Raw genomic sequence first — 22592 nt, 5'->3', positions numbered from 1 at the left:
TCAGTTTTAGGTCGATGAAAACAACTATCGAGATGAATTAGGCATTTTCTTGATTTATGCATCATTGGTTCATGTATTAGGCCGTGCAACTCAGTAATAGTTATTAATAGACAGTGTATGAGATCTCAGATTTTTAGAATTAGTCCTATTTTCATTGAATCCATGCATTCAATCAAACGAATCAATCAAAATGCATTGCACTATTCCAAACCCTCAATTTTTCACAGAATATACTGAGAGATATTCGGTACACTTTAATTTCTTGATAATGCAGATAATTAAAAATCCCAAGCAATGGTACTTGCAGTGCCATTCGTCACGGCGAGTACCATGACGAATACAATAATTCTTTGATAGCTATAATGGAGCTTCCGTGTTAGTGTATAACGGTGTTTACCAGCTGATTGTAATTAATGGCTCCATGATGAAGTGAAACAATCATTTCAATTGAAATGATTTTCGGCCATATTGTAGCTCCTAGATTATAAAAGAGCAAAGTTCCCGTGATATCTTTGAAATACACATTCAAAACCGTTTTAATTAAAATACGTTATCCTTTAGAATGGGACTGGAGCCTTCTAATTCACTTTTAATATGAAATTCCTTTTAATATGAAAGCTGTCGAAATTTCTAGCGTAGTTCTCCAGCAAACTGTGCTTGCATCGAAGATTGCATATAGAAATTTGTATGGTACAGATCGTGTGGATTATGATTGTGGAAGGATAGTCATAAGACGACATCATAGAATAAAATTCCCGAAATCCCAAGAAAGGAAATTTTACACCTCTGTCTAACTACAATCAAGAGTGAAGTGATTTTCAAGAAAATTCTCCTGAAGTAATCGTTGGAACTTGAGCCGGCGCTCTTCCAAACGAGCATAAAACACTAAAACATAAAACAATGAAATCAAAATTTATATTTCAGATTAACTCGTATGTTTTAAGGAGAGCTCACAGTTAACGAATCATTATATTATTACATATCGGGCATCGTGTTTTTTTTTTTTTTTTTTTTTTTTTTTCAGTTTACATTTCAAATTCAAATAGTTATCCGTGGTTTAATGATAAATAACCTAAGGTGACTTCCAGATGGAATTTTAATTAAAGAATTATAATTTCTGAACTACTCTATTTAATGTAGTAATACTTCATGTTTGTAATTTGTACTTTTGTTTAATCTTCTGTAGATATAAATAATTTAATCGTATGCTATACGTTTAACAGTATGCAATAAACACTAGCGTATGCTTTTAACAATAGAGCACTCGAGTATACCTCGAGTGCTCAAAAGTATATCTCAACCCATACACAGTATATCAGGGTTACTGTGCTGTAGATTTCAATAGCTTTAAAGTTCAAAGGAAGAAAACTTCATTTACTTGCTTAGTAGTAATGTACATTAGTACTAAGTAGACCAATGATTGCAGCCAGTGGTCCTAAACCAAACCATGAAAAACAGCCCCAGACAATCACGCTGCCTCCGCCAAACTTCATTGTCGATATGATACAGTCTGGCAAGTAGCTTTCCTCGGGCGTCCACTACACCCAGGCGCGACCATCAGACGAGAAGACCAGGTACCGTAAATCGTTACTCAAAGGCACTGCTTTACAACGGTCTGCAGTACAGTCGAAGAACGGGGGACCTTACACCAATCTAGAAGGCGTCCGGGAATTATTTCGAGTGATTAGTGGCTTGTGGACGTTCGTGGCAGCCAATGTCATGCACTGTACTGGTGCTCTCATGCTTTCAAATCGTTTCAATGAGGTCCTACGTATTGTGACGCGACAAAAAGGTCGACCTTTTTTCCAGCAGACGATTCTTTTTTTAGTGCTCGCCTGTAGCCTTCCGTCAGTTGCAGAGGTTTTTTGGGTTGTTTAGTGATGGCTTTAGCACAGTCCGCTTCCATTTGAAGATCCATCACTACTCAAATTTAGGGATCTTCAGTGCCGTTGAAATATCATGTATAGGCCGATTGCTTATATGGCATGCTATCATCATTACGTGTTCGAAGTCTGTTAACTTCGTCGATCACAGCATTTCGCATTTATAGTTATACTGCTTTATCGTTTTCAGTTGTCTGACACGTGGTGCTAAGGTAGGACGTGGCCAACTATCATAAGAGGGGTATCCTCATTAATGTATGTAGGAGGAGTATCCACATATTAGTAATGCATAGAAATGGCAGTGTTGGTAGTAATGTGCGTACTGTATTATGGGTTATAATAAATTACTAGTTATAGTCATCACGGAGATAGGGCCAGGAGAATTCTGTGTCTTTTATTCAATATTTACGCATAATTCAGTATATATTTTTTTGAATTTTTCTTGGTAACTTCGAGTATTATTATTTTTACCTTCATTTGTTGCTACAGTTTTTTGCAGATAATCTAAGTTCTTTGTAGACTTCTCGTCACCGCCTGAGGCAGGTCAGAATTCTTCTTAATTTAACACACTTTATTGCTACAAAATAGCGAAATCTTACTACAATAATAAATGCTTCTTGCGTATAATGTCTTCCTTGGCAGCTTGGTCCGCACGATGCATCGCGCCCCTTCCACTCGTTTGCACAGATCTGGGTTCGATTCCTCTGTGCGGAAGGAATTTTTTACACCTCTAGGCGGAGGGAATAGAGTTCCCCCGTACAACATGCAAATCAGCACGTGATAGTACTCATTTTTTGCCCGTTAGATACACATCTTTCGCATTAGGATTAGTCACCCAATGTGGGAGGGGGAGGGGAAGTTAAGGTGGGCGATGATTACGAAATGAGGTAGAACTACTTCCCTACTCATACCCAGGTGTGTAGTAATCATACAGATTACTAATTCCTGTGCAGCAGTTTGCAAGGCTAAATGTGTAATTTTTTATTTATAATAAAAGAAAAGAGGATAACGTACATAACTAATTAATTAAAGAAAGTATTATACGTTGCTGCTCTGTGTTTGATAGATAATTACTAAATTATCATAGTATGAATAAATTGATACGAGGTGTTTTATAAGTGTAATAAATTATTATTATTTTTTTATTATTAGTGAATGTTGATTATAAATGGTTCAGAATTGTAAACTGGGTGTACTAAGCAGAAAATCTAGTTTGCTCACTCCTATGTTCAGATTGAGGTTCTGCCCTATTTGCACAATAATTAGTTTTAAGTAACGTTTTATGGCTACCTGAAAATGCGATGTTAGAATACGTAATCTAGCATCAATGTACATTACAGCCAGGGTATTTGATTACTAAATTTTCAGTTATCTCTGAAATATATTTTCAAATTTGAAATATTTTCTTATTCAAAAAGATAATATTCAACACATGTTCTGCACTTTTTCCTTCAGGATCATTTCCAATATTCCCGTGTGATATCCATTATGAACAGTAGCGCTGATGACAGTGGATACAGCACTGGAACGCCGACATCAGCTAAATGACCACCTCGACGGATCAGATGACGAAGATTTATGACGAAAAGGTCAGGTAAATGTCATATTTTCTGTGTCGTAACCAAGCGGGTTATTTATATCTTTCGACCCTTCTGAACTAGGAAGCAGAAAGGATGATATATTGAGCATAGCAGTGAAACTTCTGGCGTCATTATGAAGTTGCTTTGTTTCCACAATACGTCAAGAATGTCTGTGTTTTTCGCAGTAGAAGGAAATAGTGGTTCATTCTGTGTAAGGCCTTTGTTGTTCTGAGGAAAGTTTAACTCGCACTGTTTCAACCCGAGTACTTCCCTCCAAACATTCCGAACAAAACATCTCCAAATTTTCCAATCTAAGTTTAATAATTTTGAGTGCTTAAATCGGGTAACACAAGTGCCTGATGTTCCTACTTGAACCGCTGATCGTTATGCGTTATTATTAATGCTATCATTATACGTAATTGTTATTTCTATCATTTTGAACATAGTATCATTATGTTCAAAATTAATCGTGCTTAGCAAGAGGCGTAAATCTCAACTTCCTGAACACGATTTAGTTTGAACACAGTTTTTCAGCACATTCCTTTTGTTGTTTTCATTTACTTCTTTGCTACCTGCTGAGAACTGAAAAGGAAGAACTAAAATGAATGGATGAAGAAGATACGAAGGAAAGAAAACTGAATTAGCTTCACAAAATACTGCTGTTACAAAAACAGAGCGATAGAAAGAATAATAAAGGAGCAAGAGCAGATGGAAAAATGCATGTGTAATGGAAGATAATAGGATAAGAAGAAAAGGGGTCCGATGCATCATAGCTCGTGAGAACGAAGATTTATGTGACATGCTAAATCCAAAAGAAAAAAACTAAAACTAAATTGCCAAGAAATTCTTTGAAAGTCGATGTATTACCAGTCCCTGTACTAAGTTAATGTAACTTCTTCTATCATTTAGAAGTGGTACGTGACTTAATCTTAGCAAACGGAAAATTTTTCTTCTCTTCCCACTGCAGCCGTTCTCAGAATTGTTAGCAATTGCTATTGAATTCCCATAAACTCTCCTCTCATGCAAATAATTCAAGATAAGTTTCTGTCATTGATAGTGTGATATATTTACTTCTGTGCATTGCAGGGGCAGGTTTTGTGTTTTTTTTCTTTCATTCCTTTCTTTGTCAGTTGTTTTCCAACTGCAACATGATAATGTTCTTTTAATGACGGACTGATGAAATGGTTGTAACCCTTGCAGATGACAGCCATTCATTAGAGCACACACCTTCTCAGAATTATTACACACAGCTAGTCATTATAAGAACTCCCTGACACTTTTACCCTCGTTTTTTCTTGCCGAATGTAAGCAATCGATGGTTAAAGAGAAGTTTCTTCTTTTATTTTTCAAGTGCAAATAAATCATTTCATATTATATCTGCATTTAATTTATTTCGCTCTGTACATTTTCTTTCCAAATCAATAAGGCCATACAGTATGACTAGCTCTTCTGGCCAATTGTAACCTGCGCCCTGTTCTTTACCCCTCTCCATTTGAGAAACTAAACTACTCCCGTTATCCTTCGTCAATTATCTCTCTTCTCGCAGTTCTCTAGAAAATAATTTTACCTGATTGTAAATTAAATATAATCTTTTACTAGCTGCACCGCATTGATATCGATGTGAGAAAACAGAGTCAGCTGTAAATTAATTTTCGTAAGGCCATAGTTTGCCGTGGTATACGTTGCTATACGCGAATTTGTCTTTTTCTGTTTAGAATTGCATTAAGAGTTATAAGATGGATTTTGTATATTTCTGTCCAATTTTACAATCCAGCTTATTCTAATAACCGTGTATTAAACAGGACTCAGGGAAAAACGCAATCCCACAAAAAAATTAGATATAAAAAAGTAAACATCCACACAGAATCTTTGAGCGAATGAAATTTCACAGTATTAGTTAGTTACGTTGCATGCGCCCACAGGTTGAATAAACAGAGTTGCTAACAAAATTCTTCATTCACAAAAAATACACAGGACACGATTCCTGTTACAGAAATAGATGCATACACATATAACCTCCTATTATCAACAAACATAATTAACATCATAAAGACCTTATCCTTGAAGTAGCAAATTGGATCCTGCACCAGCTGCAACCGGACACTGTAAGCATCGTATGTGGTGACTTCAGTCTATCCCCTCAACTTAATAACCTGAAGCAAGTGTTCCTCTCACCTTCTTACCGCAGATCTCTCTCTGCCTTGTCAGCGAACTCCCAACTCGTGGGCCTAACCAACTTGATCTAATACTAACCTCCATACCATGCATAATCGATAAAACCCTAGAGACGGTGCTCAACTCTGACCATGACGAACTTTTAATGCTATTTCAAATACCAACTAATCGCCATCTTCCAAATCGGCAGAACAAAACCATGTCACCCCTACATTCCTGAACATACCCAGATGCATCGAGGCAGCATGGTTAAACCCTTGGTCGATCCTCGAGTCATGCGATGTCCAGTTAGCCGTCACCCTCCTTACCAATTGGGCTATATCTGCAACAAGCTGTGCGGCCACAAGAAATATCACAATCTCCCCTTACTCTAAAGCATGCTGGTCCCACGACTTGAAGAAGCAATTCCACCTTAAGTTATTGTTATTGTTATTATTTAGTTTTTTAGGAGCATTAGCAACTAAGGCCATATTGCTCCGGGAATATGCGGTGGTCATTCCTGACCTTTCCGCATCCTCCATATTTGGTGGTCACGGGCTCGAACCCCGGTCTGATCAAGAAGCGTGTGCTACTCCTGCCCACCTGGCTACAGAGGCGCCTCGACCTTAAGCAACATTTACATAAATTATGGAAGCAGTCTCACAACGTTACGGACAGAATTGCCTACTCTAGAGCTCGATCTGAGTTTAACCGCCAGAAATCCACAGCAATCAAATCGTACCTTGACAGGCCCATACGTATAGGGAAAGTTCCATATAAGGATACCCCTTCAGGTTCACCCCCCCCTCAACTTGATCCCCAAAGCTGGCTTGACTACATCACTAGGTTTACCATCACTGTCAACCCAGAAGACTAGCCCTTACTACCAACATCTGACACCAGTTTTGACCCATTGACAACCATAATAATATCAAGACAAGAATTAATGCGATCAACTCACTGCCAGCACTTCTACTATTGGACATGATGGGATTCCGCGATTTATGCTTAAGAGCCTGAGTCCTTACATCCTGCAACCTCTGTTACATATCTTTAACTCAGTGCTCACAAAGCACTGTTTCCCACAGCAATGGAAGGAATACCTCGTCAAACCAAGGCCAAAAATTAGAGTTCCATCACTTTTGAAACACTACAGACCGATCTCAAATTCATCCTGTCTATTGAAACTGCTATAAAAAATACTCCTCCCGATCCTCACTAAGCAAATCCTGCCAGACAATCCTCCACAAATCCACTATGCACTCCCACACAGACCAACTGTGACCAACCTTCTAGCAACAACTAACAGAATCGACACAGCCTTTGAGAACAGAGACGAGCTGGCAGCCACCTACGTAGACATTGAATCTGCATTTGATGCCGTGCACATCCCATCTCTCCTAAAACTACTAGAAAAGCACTATCAGATAGGAGGCGACAGTTACCTTTTCTCACATCTCTGCTGAATAATCGAATAGTCAAATTATCTGTATTTTTTTTATTTTTTTATTTTTGTGTTTTTGTATGGGCGGCTCCTAGAACAGAAGTTCATCTCCGCCTCGTTGCTCTGTTCAGTTTTTATACACTCTGTAAGGGTAAGGCCGGTGTGTGTCTTATAAAAATAAATATTTTTTTTTTTTTTTTTTTTTTTCCAAACCGAATCCACACAGGAATATCCCAGATTGCATGAAGATAGATGAAAAGGAAGGGGAGAGAGGGAAAAAGAAAAAAAAAAAAAAAAAAAGCTTTTCATCCCGCACGGGAGAAAGTGATAGGAAAGAAAAACTGTGTTTGTGAGCTTATGTGTGTGTGTTCTGTAGCGTGATGTTGTGTTTTGGCCTATTGGCTACCTGGAAGGAGTGAGCACCTGGACGATTCCTCCAGGTACTCGTCCCTAGCAGAAGAAGGGCAAGGCCTCCCCTACTATCTGCACGCCCTCCTCCCTGGGGAAGAGTTCCCAGGGAAGAAAGAAAAACTTGTATAAGATGAAGAGAGGGAAGGAGTAAAGAGGAGAAGGACTGTTCCGGCCCAGGAAAGTCCCAGTCCAGGATGGATAGCTAGAACAACAACGCAAACAAATAAATAAATAAATAAATAATAATAATAAAAAAAAAAAAAAAAAAAAATTAGTGTGAGAGAGGAGCTTTCCTGGTCTGGGGAGCCCCAGCCCAGGTCAGAACGCGAAAGAAAAAAAAAAAAAAAAAAAAGATTTAATCCCACAACCTGGTCAAGGAAAGGAATAGAGCCAGGATGTCAGCAAGCAGAATGATGTTAAAGGGGAAAAAAATAACAAATAAATAAGAAAGAAAAGAAAGAGGGTTTTTTTTTTTTTTTTCCAAATTATCCCACACGGGGTGGATAGGAAAAGGCTATCAGGAGAGTGCTAGGGCTACTAGTGCTAGCTGATTATGAGAAGAAGAGAGAGAGAGTAAAAAAATAATAATAAAAATAAATAACTAGTTATTGAATTGCAGAAGCTTCTAGGATGATCCTCCTCCTACGCTTGAATACGTCTGCCGCAAAGTGCTGTAGTGCACCTAAGTTCCTTTTGGAATGGACAAGGAGTTCTACTAGGTCAGGAGAAAATCCCAAAATTGCTGCCTGCAGTTGTTGTCTATGGTCCTCGTAGATAGTGCATTCAAATAGTAGATGTTCCCAACTCTCGACAGACCCACAGAAACAGAGGTCAGTATTTAGCAGACCTAGTTGGTGGAGTTTCTGGTTGAGAGATCCATGTCCAGTGACCAGAAAGGATGTTTCCATGCTGATTGAGAACCACTTGTTGACCGCTTTGCTGGTTGCGAATGTGACATCCGGTATAAATTTTTTCGTAACAATGCCTTTTGTGGTCGTGTCCCATCTTGTCTGCCAGTAATTGATTAGCTCGTTATAGCAACGAGCTCTTTCCTGTTTGGTATCACTGTCCAGGTTGAGTTCAATATCCAGTATTTCAGTTGGGATTCTTTTCTTCAGACGGTAGGCAAGTCCTCTATAGATAAGGAATAGATCCAGGGGGATGTTTCCAGATATTACTTGCAATGCTGCAGTTGACACAGTTCTACAAGCACGATGGGTAGCAAGAATAATGCTTCTCTGGATTGAGTTAAGCTTCTGTTTGATTTTGCAATTGGTCGCTCTGTGAAACCATGCTCCTGCAGCATACGTGGCGATAGGTAAGAAAACAGCTTTATAGTATAACTGTAAGGTACGCTTAGAGAGACCCCAGTCGCTTCGGGAGATTCTGATAATTGAGGCAGAGAATTTTCTGATTTTGGCATATAAATGTTGCAAGTGTGGTAAGAAGGATAGCCGGTGATCAATAACGACCCCAAGGACCCTGGTCTGTGTCACCAGGGGGAGCCGTATTCCATCTATCTTGACCTGAGGGGGCCGCCGAAGATCCAGTTTAGTTTTAAAAATCATCATATTTGTCTTGTGAGGATTGATGTGCAGTTTGTTAATCTTAGCCCAGTTGGTAAGGTTAGTTAGTACTAGGTTAGCAGTATCTTCCAGAGCAAGTCTTGAGTGTCCGGAGACAACAATGGTAAGGTCATCAGCAAATGCAATGACCTTGGTGCGTTCAAATGATCTGCTTAGCCAATCTTGTAAAACTACATTCCAGATCAGGGGGCCTAGGACAGATCCTTGGGGGCAGCCCCTAAAGACTGGTCTGGTGACGTGCTGATGTTTTGTTTTCACCATAACTGACCTTTCAGAAAAGTAGTTTCTAGTTAGCCAGTAGAGTTGTGAGGAGCAGTTGGCTAACCGGAGACGCTCCAGTGCACTCTCCCACCAAACTTTGTCAAATGCACCCTCAAAGTCAACACAAACAGCAAGCTCATACTTTGACTTAGATGTTTCTAGATGAAGAACCAGGTCGAAGAGGGCATCTTCGCAGGAGCGGCCAGGCGTGAAACCGTATTGTGCTGGGGAAATAAGATCTTGTGATTGGAATAAGTTGACAATCCTCAGGGTAGATAACTCACGATGCCGCAAAGTAATCTCAGTTGGAGTCAAGGGGCAGTTCTATCTGGCCTCCTCTTCACCGCCTTTATTGCTCCGCTGGTAATCCAAAAGTTAAATATCCTGGTTTATGCTGACGATCTAAAGGTACTCACTCCAATAAAAGCAAGCCAAAACCCTCACCAAGTCTCAGAAGAGCTAACCTCCACTCTCTCCTCAATATGTATCTAACTCAAACAATTTGGTCTGCGTATCAATCCATAAGTCAGAAATCCTGATCTTCTCGTTAAAGAAACAGCCAAAAAAATCTATCCAACCCTCAATGGAGCCCCCATCCCTCTTGTCCAACATTACATTGACCTAAGAATAAGTTTCGATCCGAAGCTTCTTTTCGGTCAGCATGTAGACCTACTCCTTACAAAAGCCGCCAGACTGAGATGGATATGGAAGCAACCTCTGCATCATGTAACAGAGAAATCCACCATGGTGAGATACATCACAACAATAGTGTATCTGCCACTTCTCTATGCTGCAGAGATTTGGGCATCTGCATCTCCTTCTACCATCAAATCAGTTTTCTCATCGGAGTACTGGCTTCTCAAATGGGCGTGCCACAAACTTAGTCTGCCTCCACAGCTCCGGACCACTGATATGGCCAATGCACTTAACATCCAAAGGCTCAAGTCGCTCAATTAATGAAAGAAGGCTCGTCACAACAGTCAAACTCATGACCGATCTCATCTCCTCCCCCTCCTTCTGGGAAAACTGTGCATGGAGGATCCCACCGGTACGTCTACGAGCAATCTTCCAGTTATGTCCTCTGCAAAGATGCCTTCATCTGTCGTACCGGTTTCTTCCTCAGCAGATGCTATCTCGAGTCCAGGACCTAGATGTTGACTTCAGTAAGTTCTGTCGTGATAGATAATATAGGAAAGGAATACTCAGCGGGGTAGCCAAGGCTACTACTATTATAATTTGATTCTTGAGCAATGTATATATTTAACCCATAGACTGTGTACATATTTATGCGCTTCAATGTACATCCTTGTTGTATGTATTTTGAAGCAAATGATTGTACACTCACTTATGAATATTTATTTATTTATTTATTTATTAATATTCTATTTATGTAGTATACTAAAGTCATTTCTCCATTTTCCTGTATTTTTTTGCACTTATTTATCATTTCTATTATTTATTTATGTATTTTGGTTCCTGAGGCAATGTCTCTGTAGTACAATGTTAACCCCTGGCCCACTGTGCCATGACGGGCCGTTGCAACTAATATTATGTAAATTATCATTCTAAGCGTTGAGATAAAGATTCTTCTTCTTCTGACAGTACTAGATTAATGATAATACAGTGCGAATTACTCCATCTCTAGAACAGTACAAAAATCTCTCGCTAACATTAGCCAGTATTCATTGCAGAGACATTTACAATCATTTTGCGCTTATCGTCACTGTAAGCAGAGTTCTTAGACCACAAATCAAAATCAGTATCGGATGAAGTCAGTGTTGATACTTGGGAAAGTTCCTCCAGAAATTTTAGAGATTCTGCATGTTTGAGGAGAGAACTGGAGGACTTCTGAGGGCTCTGCTTGGAATCTTCCAGCCCTCGATCTCACAGATGCTGATAAAGTCATGAACTGCGAAGCAGAGATCTAATCTCACTGTGATATTCCGCCCATATGCTAAGTTCTGGAGTGGACTGAAGTGTAAATTGATAAAGAGCTGTGATTTGGGGATGGCATTCAACTCGAATTTGCATATTGTACACCCTTATACACGAACCATGCTGTTCCAGGGGTGCCCAGTGATGCAGAAATAAAATTATAATAATAACAATCGCATGCTACTCTAAGATCCAGAATTCTGTACCACAAATAATAGAGGAGTAATCGCCTAATTTGTCTCTTTATTGTTAGATCCACAAAAGTCAAATTTCATTCCCCAGAAATCCCGCAGCGCTTTTGAGCTCAGTTGCTGTATTTGTTCTTTGTAGGTTACATTTTCGTCCATTAACGCCTCTAAAAATCTCACTGAATGAGCAGCGATAAGAACATGCGGTTTAATAGAAGGCTACAGAGAGAGTATGCGGAATTGAGGTCTACTTGAGGTTTAGGAGAGAAAGTGATACATAAACATGTATAGTATCTTATGTACGGTGACACCTGAACATCAGTTAAACTCCGCCTTCATACATTGTGCTGAATACGCAACTCTATAATAATCCAGGAATGTGTGTAATATTATGTTTGTGCAAAGTGTGTGTTGTTTAGTTGTTTCTGGCCACTTTTCCACCAGGAAGGCGATCATGTGGAAAGGTTACCCAGTGCGCATCTACGCCGCGAAGAGATGGACCACAACTACAAATGCACAAGTACTTTATTTATTGTACTTGGCGGTCGGTCCCAGCCAGCTATCATGGCATCCCCCTACTAATCACAATACTGTACAGATAATTACAGACTTACAGCACTAATTTCCGTTCCATTACAAGATATTGAAGTTCTGCGCTTCATGTACCCGCACCATTATAAGACATTGAAACGCTGCAGTTCATATAAAATGAATTTGAAGTCCCTGCTACGAAAAGTATACAGGGTGTTTCAGTTAAACGTTTCAGAACTTCTAAGAGGGGTAGGGTACATCCTGACAACTCGAAATCATATAGCAATGTGGGGTCGGAAATGCTTTCCTGAAGCGGTGTTGTACACAGAAGCACCATAAAAAGAAAAGAGACCGTAAGTGAGAAATCGTTTTAATAATACATGAAAAGAAGCAAAAGGTACATGGATTAAAGTAAGTGTTCGAAGTTTCTTCCACGGGCTACAATGCACGCCTCACATCTCCGACGCATGGACATCCGAACATTCTGGAATACTCCAGGCGAATTTCGAATTTCTTCGGCAGCTACTGCGATTCTTGCAACCAGCTCCTCAGCATTGTCAACAGGGGTGTCATAAACTAGCGATTTCATATGACCCCAGAAATAAAAATCAAGACATGATAGGTCGGGTGACCGAGCAGGCCAACGCACGGGACCACCACGTCCGATCCACTGTTGACCAAATGTGACATCCAGGTAGTTACAAACATCTCTGCTATAATGGGCAGGGGCTCCATCGTGTTGGAACCACATTGTCTGTTGCGTCGATGCAGAAATCTGTTCATCTCTCAAAAGTTGTGGCAATACTTGCTGCAGAAAGATCAAGTAGATAGGTCCGGTTAGACGACACGGTAATAGGTAAGGTCCGATGAGGTGATCTCCCATAATACCGGCCCATACATTGACCGAAAATCGAATCTGTGCTGCACGACGTCGTATTGCATGCGGGTTCTCGACCGCCCAGATATGGTCGTTATGCGTGTTGAAAATTCCTTCCCTTGTGAAGGATGCCTCATCGGAAAACAACACTTCAGCAGGAAAAAGGGGATTTCTAGCACATTTTCCAAGGTACCACTGTGCGAAAGCAATACGAGGTTGAAGAAACTTCGAACACTTACTTTAATCCATGTACCTTTTGCTTCTTTTCATGTATTATTAAAACGATTTCTCACTTACGGTCTCTTTTCTTTTTATGGTGCTTCTGTGTACAACACCGCTTCAGGAAAGCATTTCCGACCCCACATTGCTATATGATTTCGAGTTGTCAGGATGTACCCTACCCCTCTTAGAAGTTCTGAAACGTTTAACTGAAACACCCTGTATAATGAAAAATTGCAGTCAGTGCATGCAATTTCAATGTAATGTTCAGTCTGAGAAAAAAAGTCTTCGTAATAAATGAAATATAACCCGGAAAGCTGAATTCTGCAAAGTGCTGGACAGCAAGTGTCTAAATTCAACTAATACAAGTTCTTTTATGAGGAATATAATCACTGTAAAAGAGGCTAGTCTGTGTAAGTGTGGGTGCTGTTGTAGGCCATAGTCACCAGAAGAAGGGATCATTGAATACCTTCTTCTCAACGCCTGCCCCTAACCGCGTGGAGTTAGACCTTTTCTATTACACGTACAGCTCTAAAAAAAATGGCTTGAATCCCGGCCCCAGTGGAGGAGGAAATTCTATTCCAGTGGATAACAGTGATAAATCCTGTACCCTGAGTGGCCCAAACCTAGAGAAAATGATATACAGTATTTCTATATCATGGCAACAAACAATGTCCAGCGCTTCAGCTACGATATGCAGTTATGTGGATAGCCTATGCGATATGTATGAAATAAATAATATTTCATTGGTCAGATTTTAATTAAATTTGGGAAACTTGACAAATCAGTCTAACAGAGCGAAATGCAAAATTTAATGAAAATCCATTCATTGGAAGTAGAGTTATTACATGTGTGTGTGTGTGCGTGCGTGCGCACGATCTACATTTCTATTGATCAAATTTTAATGGAATTTGGGAAGGCTGGACAAATCTTTTTAAAAGGTTCAAGTATAAAATTTAATGAAAATCTGTTCACTGGGAGCCGAGTTCTTACATTCTGAGTTACGCATATATGATAACGCTCCTAAAACAAAGGAAGCCGACGTAATGATGACTCTTGATGTAAAATGTTACCCCATTCTGCTTGAAAAAATCAAATTGGTATCTCCACACTTATATTAGAGACAGAAAACTTGCTGAGCAAATCCAGTCAGATAACTTGCATTTCATGCTTCCTAAGTTTACTTAGAAATAAGTCATGACGAACGAAATTGATTTGTTTAAATATGTCGATAAAAATTATACCCAAGTGTGTAGTGCCTCAGCTGTTTTTTTTTTGTTAACTAACTAAATAATATCGGTATAGATACACCATAGTTGACCCATAAATTTGAACTACGTATGTATTGTAAGATACATCGTTTTAATAGTATCTCATATTGTGGGTGCGTTCACAATGAGATAGATGGTATTGCACTACTTCAAATAAATAACGCTTCTCTAGTAGAGAAGACTACTGTTATTTATTTTCGGGGGATACCACCACCCAGACGATCGTTAGTTGGCTTCGTCATCAGTGAGTGGGCAGATACCTACCCTGGTAATGAACATGCCATCGCAGTTGTGAAGTTATTTCCACAATATGAGAGATGCCAAATGGTGTATAAATAATAATGTATTAGAAGATGAAATGTGTAAGGCGTAATTTCTTATGGTTTAGGTAATTACCTAAACCCATAAGAAATTATGCCTTGTGCATTCCATCTTCTAATATTAACAAATATTAACAAATCAGACCACAATCCATGTTTAACAAATCAGTGTTGAAATTTGGACTTGTTGTTATAGACTATTCTATTCCGAGATTTGTGAACTTAAATAATAATAGCATTTTTGAAGTACGAGAAATGTTTTCTCTTCCTTCGAATGCTTTCTAGATTATCCTTCCAAATACGTTTGTCTTTATTCCACGCAGTGTTGTAAGAACACACTACTAGCACCTGGTTGGCTCCGGAAGGATAGGTGACAATTACCACCGGTTTGGAAAGGTTCGAATACCGTCAATAACATGTGGAATTTATTAAGATTTAACAGAAACTTAGTTAGCTATTCTCAGGCGGAAGTGCGGGGTCATCACTGAGAATTTTTCTCCTGTTTCTTCACTCGCAAATACACCTTCGAATCGGTAATTTACAAACACGCCGCGTCGGTGTCTCATTATTAAAATTACCCTTTCGCAAATTCAAGGTTAACCTCTCAAAACCACATCTTAATCATTTCAAAGTAACACAAACGAATAGATTCTGTTCTATTGCATCAGATATCTCATCATTCCGTTGAAAGCGTTTGCTGCGGATGCGTTAATGACTATCCTTTCTCGTCCAAAGTCGACACTTACATCATGGAATTAACGGTTCCGTTGCTTTGTGAGAATGATTTTGGTGGCACCTTTTTGTTTAATTCATTATCCGCAGAAATTTGTTGTATAACCACTAGCGCCATGGCACTTAGGAAATGAGTTTTGCTTTGTGATGGAATTAATTCCACTTCGAGCATGCATTCATTCACTTGGAACTGTTATTAGCGATGTTAGCACGCATCGTTAACAACGAACACCAGCATTCTGTCCCAAAATTCAGAAAGAACTTAATTTTCCTTTAAAAAAGTTAGCCTGTTTTTCACTGACTGCCATGAAATGAACAATCCAGAATCAAAATTAATTTTTACTTTTTAGACTGTGTAAGAAAATCATTTTAATCGAATTACCACGATGCTATTAAATAAAACTTACAAGAAAAACTGAAGAAATGGCATTGACGCAAACATACGCGGTTATTTGTTCAATTATGTTTATATATATATTCGTTGTAACCAACAAGCATGTATTGCCATCATTTTATTCTACATATTTCCAACTAGGACCATAGCTCTGTACAACGTCTGCAAATTGACCCCGGCGCCTCCATAGCCAGGTGGACAGGAGCAGCAGTGCGTAGCACACGCTTCTTGATTAGACAGGGGTTCGAGCCCGTGACCACCAAATACGGAGGATGCGGAAAGGTCAGGGAATGACCACCGCATATCCCAGGAGATAATTAGTTGCTAATGCTCCTAAAAAACAAACAACAGCTAATTGACCCCAAAAAAGATTTGCTCAGACAGAAGCTACAGAAACGGCATCCTGACCAGAAACTCTTTAGTCGAACTCTACGCATGCGAAAGGATTCTACGATAACTCTCGGAACACGAAAATTTCAGAGCTAGCCAGGATCACATCCAGATGTCGCCCTCACACAGAGATGCTGCCGCTTTGAATTAAGCCAGTTCTCGTAAGTAATGGGGCCTTGCCGTCAATTTACGCAGAAAGCGACTCCTCGCTTGAACTGTACTGATCGTTCTTTGACTATTCTCATAACACTTCTGCTTACACACACACACACACACACACACACACACACACACATATATATACACACTGAGTGTGGGTTTTTTCATTAGCAACACCTACTTGATGACTCATGGGGCCATAGTTTTCAGCACCACAGCCAAAACACGTTTTGCTATCTACTCCACAACGTATTTCTGGGTGTTCTGTATTAGTACTACCCATGCGTTGCACAACTTGCCCAGTAATGTCGCACACTGGACGTAACATCAATGACCTTTACTAGTAGGTACCACGCATGCTTAATTTGAATCGGCTAAGTTGGGCGGCCAATGGGAGTACGGGGAATTCACTGTCATGTTCCGGAAAACAGTCAGCAACCTGCCAGACCTTGTGGCATGGTGCGTTTTCTTGTTGATAGACGCCCGATTTGTTTGGATACACTGTAATAATGAAGGTGTAGTATTCGGTCGCTGATAATATAAATATAGGCGTTCCCATCGAACCGCTTATTAACGATGATCAGGGGACACACAACGTACCACTGAAATATTTTCTATAATTCCCGCTCTCTCTTAAAAATCAGTCCGAACACATGCTGCAACCAGTAAGCAACTTTTTTTTGTCCAGTTTCAAACTCACAGAGCCAACTTTTCTTCTTTCTCATGTATACCTTCAAATTCCATTTTCGGGAGAAAAGTAACTTGTGTATTTCCTGAAAATTGCAATCTACAGAAGTTCGAGTCTAATGTCAACAAGTACCTTCTTTCATCTTCTCTCCCTCCAACCTATGCACGGTACTGAATACTCTAAGTTCTAATACCTCTCGTGTTTATTGTTTCATTAAAAAAAATACGAAGACTATGGTAAATATTAAAAGAAAGGTTTAAATATTTCCATACAGTTTTAACGGATTAATGACACAACCTAGATATTTTCAAATGGTAGACATGGACATGTGTATATTTAAATAGCAGCTCCTAGAACGTCAGTTCAACTCCGCCTCGTATCTCTGTGAAGAACAGTATCACTACAAATGGGCCAGATATATGTGTGACGTAGGTCTGTGTGTATTATGTGCGTGTTCTGTTCTGGCCGCTTGGCTACCCATAAGCATCAGTCACCTGGGCAGATGATTCTGGGTACTCGTCCACACAACGGGAAGGTGGGCCAGTCCATGTAAAGCACGTACTGTCTCAAAAGAGACTCTGACCCACCTGATGTTGCCAGAAGGTAGGCCAGGATCCTCTGGGGGCCCATTCCAGAGGAGGAAAAAAAAGCGATTACCCATGGTGCTGTATATGGAAACGAAATGAATAAAAATGAAATAATAAAATGAAGAAGAAGAAAATAAAATAAAACATATAATACAAAAAACAATAATAATGCTGCTAAAAAAATAAAATAAATTAATAAACAGAAAACAAAAGAAAGAAGTGGTGCTCCTAAAAAAATTAATTTAATAAATAAACAAAAGAAAGTAAGTAGTGGTTTCAAATGGTAGAGAGCAATAATCATTTACTTAGAGCAGTGTTTATTATGAGTACCCTGTGTTGTCTAGTCTCCCATAACAGTTTAATGGTTTCGCCTGTTTCTAAAACTACTCGTTTATTGAATCCTGCGGTCGAGCTCTGACCATAGGTGTGGAATTTCTAAGAGCCTCTTCAATCGCTTCTATAGCTATTCAATTTCAGCAGAAGAGAAGGCTTTTACCCCTGAATTATTCCATGCTTTTCATCAAAATTTCAAAAATCGACCTGAGAACATACTCGGATACAGACATGATGCAAAATGACTCTGGTACACAGGTAATTCTCCAATCAATTTTTCAGATTAATTTAGTGACTACATAAAATTTCCGCATATCTTGGCATTTAATTGATGCGTTAAATTTTTATAATTGTCAATAATTCCTAAATTATACAAATCTGTTTACTTCCCGATTCACTGAAATCCGAAGAAATTAATTTTAGATGAAAATTTGCGTTTAGTCCATTAAGCTAATGGACTAAACAAGAAATGAGCTCCACAAAACAATCTTCGCTTGGTTGTGCATACGTTTTTGGAAGCATTTCATATATATGGCCCTCGTGGTTAGCACAGTCAGTATATTTATAATCACTACCCTCCCCTCACCTCCCCATACGGCGTGAAAAAGACTCGATTTCGAATCTGTCAATGATGCAAGGAATTTTTATGGGACTTTTTCACAGCACAGTTGGTAGCATCGCCATCCTCCCCACGCCGGGTGGAAAAGACTTCAGTTCGAATCCCATCGATGACGGGAGCAATTTTTATGGGCATTTTTCGCAACGTGGCTGAGTTAGTCGGTCTCAGTTGATGGTAGTATGGTTTTTCTCCCGGAAACTCGAGTTTTTCGTCCAGCAAACAGGAAATCGACCTCAGAACACGGAATTTTTACAGGCAGTATACACGGAGCAACATGGTCTTCGTTGCCGATGCTTCTAAAAACCCGACAACAACACTTTTTCACAATGTGGCTGGGTTAGTCGGTCTCAGGTGGGGGTAGCATCGTTTTTCTTCCCGACACTCGGGTTTTTTGTCCAACAAACAGCAGATTGATCAGAGAACACACGAATTTAAAGAAATATTATATAGAGCGCAATATGTTGATGGATTACGTTGTTGATGCTCCTAAGATCCAACAAGAACAACAGCATTTCATGTATGTATTTTAGTAAACGAATAATTCTGGAATTACATTACAAGTTCCTGTTTAACAGTCTGTGTAGAATAATGAACGTATTGAGCATGTATGAGAACAACTGGAGAATTTCCAGTTATTATTTTTCACTTGAAACATCGTGTGCTCACTCAGAATTAACTATAAACTAATTATTATTTACGCAGTATAGTTGAGTAATGCCATATTACCATTTATGCAATATATAAATGATCCGTGTTTCTGATTGTCCAGTCGGTTTTTAAACCAATCCCCAGAGATAACCTATGTCATCCTGGAATGCTAAGGTAGATCAAAAATTTAAAGAAAAAATTCAAGTTCTCTTAAGCAATATAGAATTAGAGTAGTTACTTTATCTCAATAAATATGTATCCTATTTTTAGTTATAAGATTTCTTTTCGTGAAAATTGTTGTCCTGGGGAGGGAGATATACAAGAATGGAAAGTAAGTGAGCTTTATGTCCTCCTTATCATGACTAACATTCTATATTCACTAGAAAATATTTGTTAAAAATAGTTTTGTTTCTTCCAGATCGATATCTACCAGTTTTTGCTTTTTAACCCACAGTTCGTAATTAGAAGTTCGTAAATTGAGTTCCTATTTTAATTATATTAGGAAGTGAGTTTATTGAAGCTGTGTTAATATAATCTTCATAAAGAATTTTTTTAATTTCTGCAAATGAATAAAAATAACCCTAATTATCGTTAGTTAGGGATATGTTTGCGCCAGTTTCAAAGTTAATCAAGATCGCTTGTTTATAAACTGAACAGTATCGATTTGTGCCAGCAGTAATATACTGTTACACTGAACCTTTTCATCATTTCAAGAATTATTTATCGCGGAAGGCTTCTCCTTTCTGATTACGAAATTTTAGATAAATTGATTGGTGTTTCTGAGTTAGAATGTAGTTCCTTTAAAACGCTGTCTATTGATGAGTACATCAAACTTATAACTGTTTGAATATGCATCTGTCTTATTTCATGATGTGTAACACTCGTAAATATTGTTACCTGCTTCTTCGTCTTTTAATTATGCGGTAAATATCTGAACAACTGAATAGGTTTTAGACGAAGTTCAAGTGTGGCTGTGAAATCCTTTAAAACTGAATATGAAAGTTGACACTGTTGTACAGCGAGATTTGTCATAGCCAAAGCCATCCGCCCTAAGAATACCGTAAGAGGAAATCAGTTCAGCAACCTAAGTTCAAGAATGAGGGGGAAGAAAGAAGAAAAATCGGGATGACAGAAAACCGTTATTCATTGTCGGAAAATGCTTTAAGGGCTACACAAGAACAGAACACTGTAAACTGGGTCACCGTGCAGGATTAATGCAACTTCCGTCACAGGCATATGCCCGAACATTCACCGAAGCGCTCTCTCTCTCTCTCTCTCTCTCTCTCTCTCACTCACACACACACACACACACACACGAGATAATGCCGTTTGATAATAACAAAGCAAAGTTAATCTACAGTGACACTATTTCCGTTTACAAATGACAACAGTATGTTCCTCTTTTACGTAATTGTACACAAAAAAGATGAAATCGCTTAAAATTGAAAACATGGACGCCACCATACTAAGAGTAAGTTTTTTGTGTATATCGAAAAGGGTTTTACACAGAAGACACGGTTAATGATTCTATTTTTATCAAAATCATAAGTAATAAACTCCTCTGAACTATGTGGTCATGACGGAATATGAATAGAGCATTTATTGATTTCTATTCAAAGAAAGTTAGAGAGAACTGTGAATCAAAGAGCAGCTTATTTAACTTGTTGAACTGCAATTAGTTTTCACTTTCCCTGAGAGAGCGGGGTAAACTGCACTGCAGATTAAGATCCGCTCTTATGAAGTAAGCTCTGAACGAATGATTTCAAACTGAAATCAGTCTGTTATCCGCGCCCTTTCGGATTTTTCGCCAAAACTTCGTCATTAATTCCAGGTATGGTGAGTGTGAAATAATGGACAACCTTTCATATGAATCTTAGAAATTTATACAATATAGTGGACAACTGTATAACTCCATTTTAACATAGGCATGCACGAGTCAGTTGTGCAACAGATCTGTCGTAAGCATTAGTGCTCTCATTATTTTATTCTCTTGGAGGAAGAGAGTAGAGCAGAGAGTCTCCTACCTTTTCTATTGCACCGTGATAAGGAGTAGAAATTCAAGCCTGTAAAAATATTTCATCGTAGCTCAAATCATCTGTTAGATTTTGACTTTTTGCCTGCAGACCGAAAACTCGTGCTCGTGTCCATAAACCCTTAAATTTTGTAAGTATTATATAGCTTGTTTTCTTTTTTTTTTTTAACCTGAATCCTTACCATAGTTCGAAGCACTAGTTTTAAACTTTTAAAAGTATTTTGCTGCCATTTAAATTTGATTTTCTCTGAAAGCCTCAAAAATAAAAGCAGAGTAGAAGAAACCATGTCCTGTATCAAAGTCGTATAATAAAAAAGTGTTAGAGTTTATTCGATTTTGCCGTATTGCTTTAACGTTGGTGCTACAGTAATTATTTTGTTGTTGTTTTGGTTTTTAGGAGCATTAGCAGCTTAGGCCATATTGCTCCGGGATATGCGGTGGCCATTTCCTGACCTTTCCGCATCATCCGTATTTGGTGGTGACGGGCTCGAACCCCGGTCTAATCAAGAAGCGTGTGCTACGCACTGCTGCTCCTTCCCACCTGGCTACGGAGGCGCCAGTAATTATTTTAAAACACTGAGCGACACGTTGCTTCATTTAAGTTTTCGCTTTCGGGTTATTTAATAATATCAACACGGCGTTGATCTGAAGATCTCTGACTTGCTGCAATGCGTGACTTATCATTTGATCAGGTGTTTTTCCCTTTCTCAAGAGTTAAGCCCTTCGGCTGTCATCATCAAATCGGGAAAAACTGTTCACGTACTTAAATCGTGTGTTCCCGACTAACACGCAAACGCTCTTGTACGGTATCAAATAACACCACACGTGTGATTAGAATAAAAATAACCAACATTTATTAAATGCGCAAAACTAAATTTCCCCATTGTATTATTAAAACCAAGTGATTTATTGGACTGCGTTCAAACCGTACAGCTGCACATGCTGCTAATATACAACGTTAATCGCATAACTAAGTCTTGTTAATGCGCTTGGAATGTAATGTGAACGGCGTATTTGTAAAGTTAGATGGTGCAATTGGTGAGGAAAGTGTCCAAAATGGAATCGAGTATTTACATTTCCACAACTCAAAGAGCTTGATTTTCATGACAGCTTTGCTGATAGCGTTTTATCTTTTTTTTTTTTTCCCAGCCGAACCGTGCAATAATATTTTCATCATGCGGTTTATTTGGGTTGACTTTTGCTGAACTAGAGGACTTTGAACTTGTTAAGGTCATACATTAGCTAATTCACATCTATTGTAAGGTATGAATTATGTTTTAATTAAAATTATAGAATAAGGAATATCTCAACGAGGGAAAATTAAAATTTAAAAATATTTCACAATCTCTA

At 38.8% G+C, this 22592-nt stretch overlaps 1 protein-coding gene across 2 annotated transcripts in view; it reads left to right on the top strand.

The window, feature by feature from the left end:
- LOC150088245 (suppressor of lurcher protein 1-like) overlaps positions 1-22592 on the top strand; it is a 1375230-nt gene that overhangs the window by 461591 nt on the left and 891047 nt on the right. Inside the window, exon 2 of one of the 2 annotated variants that reach the window (XM_090370656.1) lies at positions 3339-3472. The gene's annotated coding sequence lies outside the window, so the exon portion shown is untranslated. Of the gene's footprint in view, positions 1-3338; positions 3478-22592 lie in introns of both variants that reach the window. The other variant, XM_090370655.1, reaches the window with a different exon arrangement.

The sequence above is a fragment of the Mastigoproctus giganteus genome, chromosome 3, assembly GCF_048544385.1.
Source record: "Mastigoproctus giganteus isolate SK-2022 chromosome 3, ASM4854438v1, whole genome shotgun sequence".
Taxonomy (NCBI): Eukaryota; Metazoa; Arthropoda; class Arachnida; order Uropygi; family Thelyphonidae; genus Mastigoproctus; species Mastigoproctus giganteus.
The sequence above is the reverse complement of the archived record's forward strand: the minus strand, read 5'-3'. Positions and strand labels throughout refer to the sequence as shown.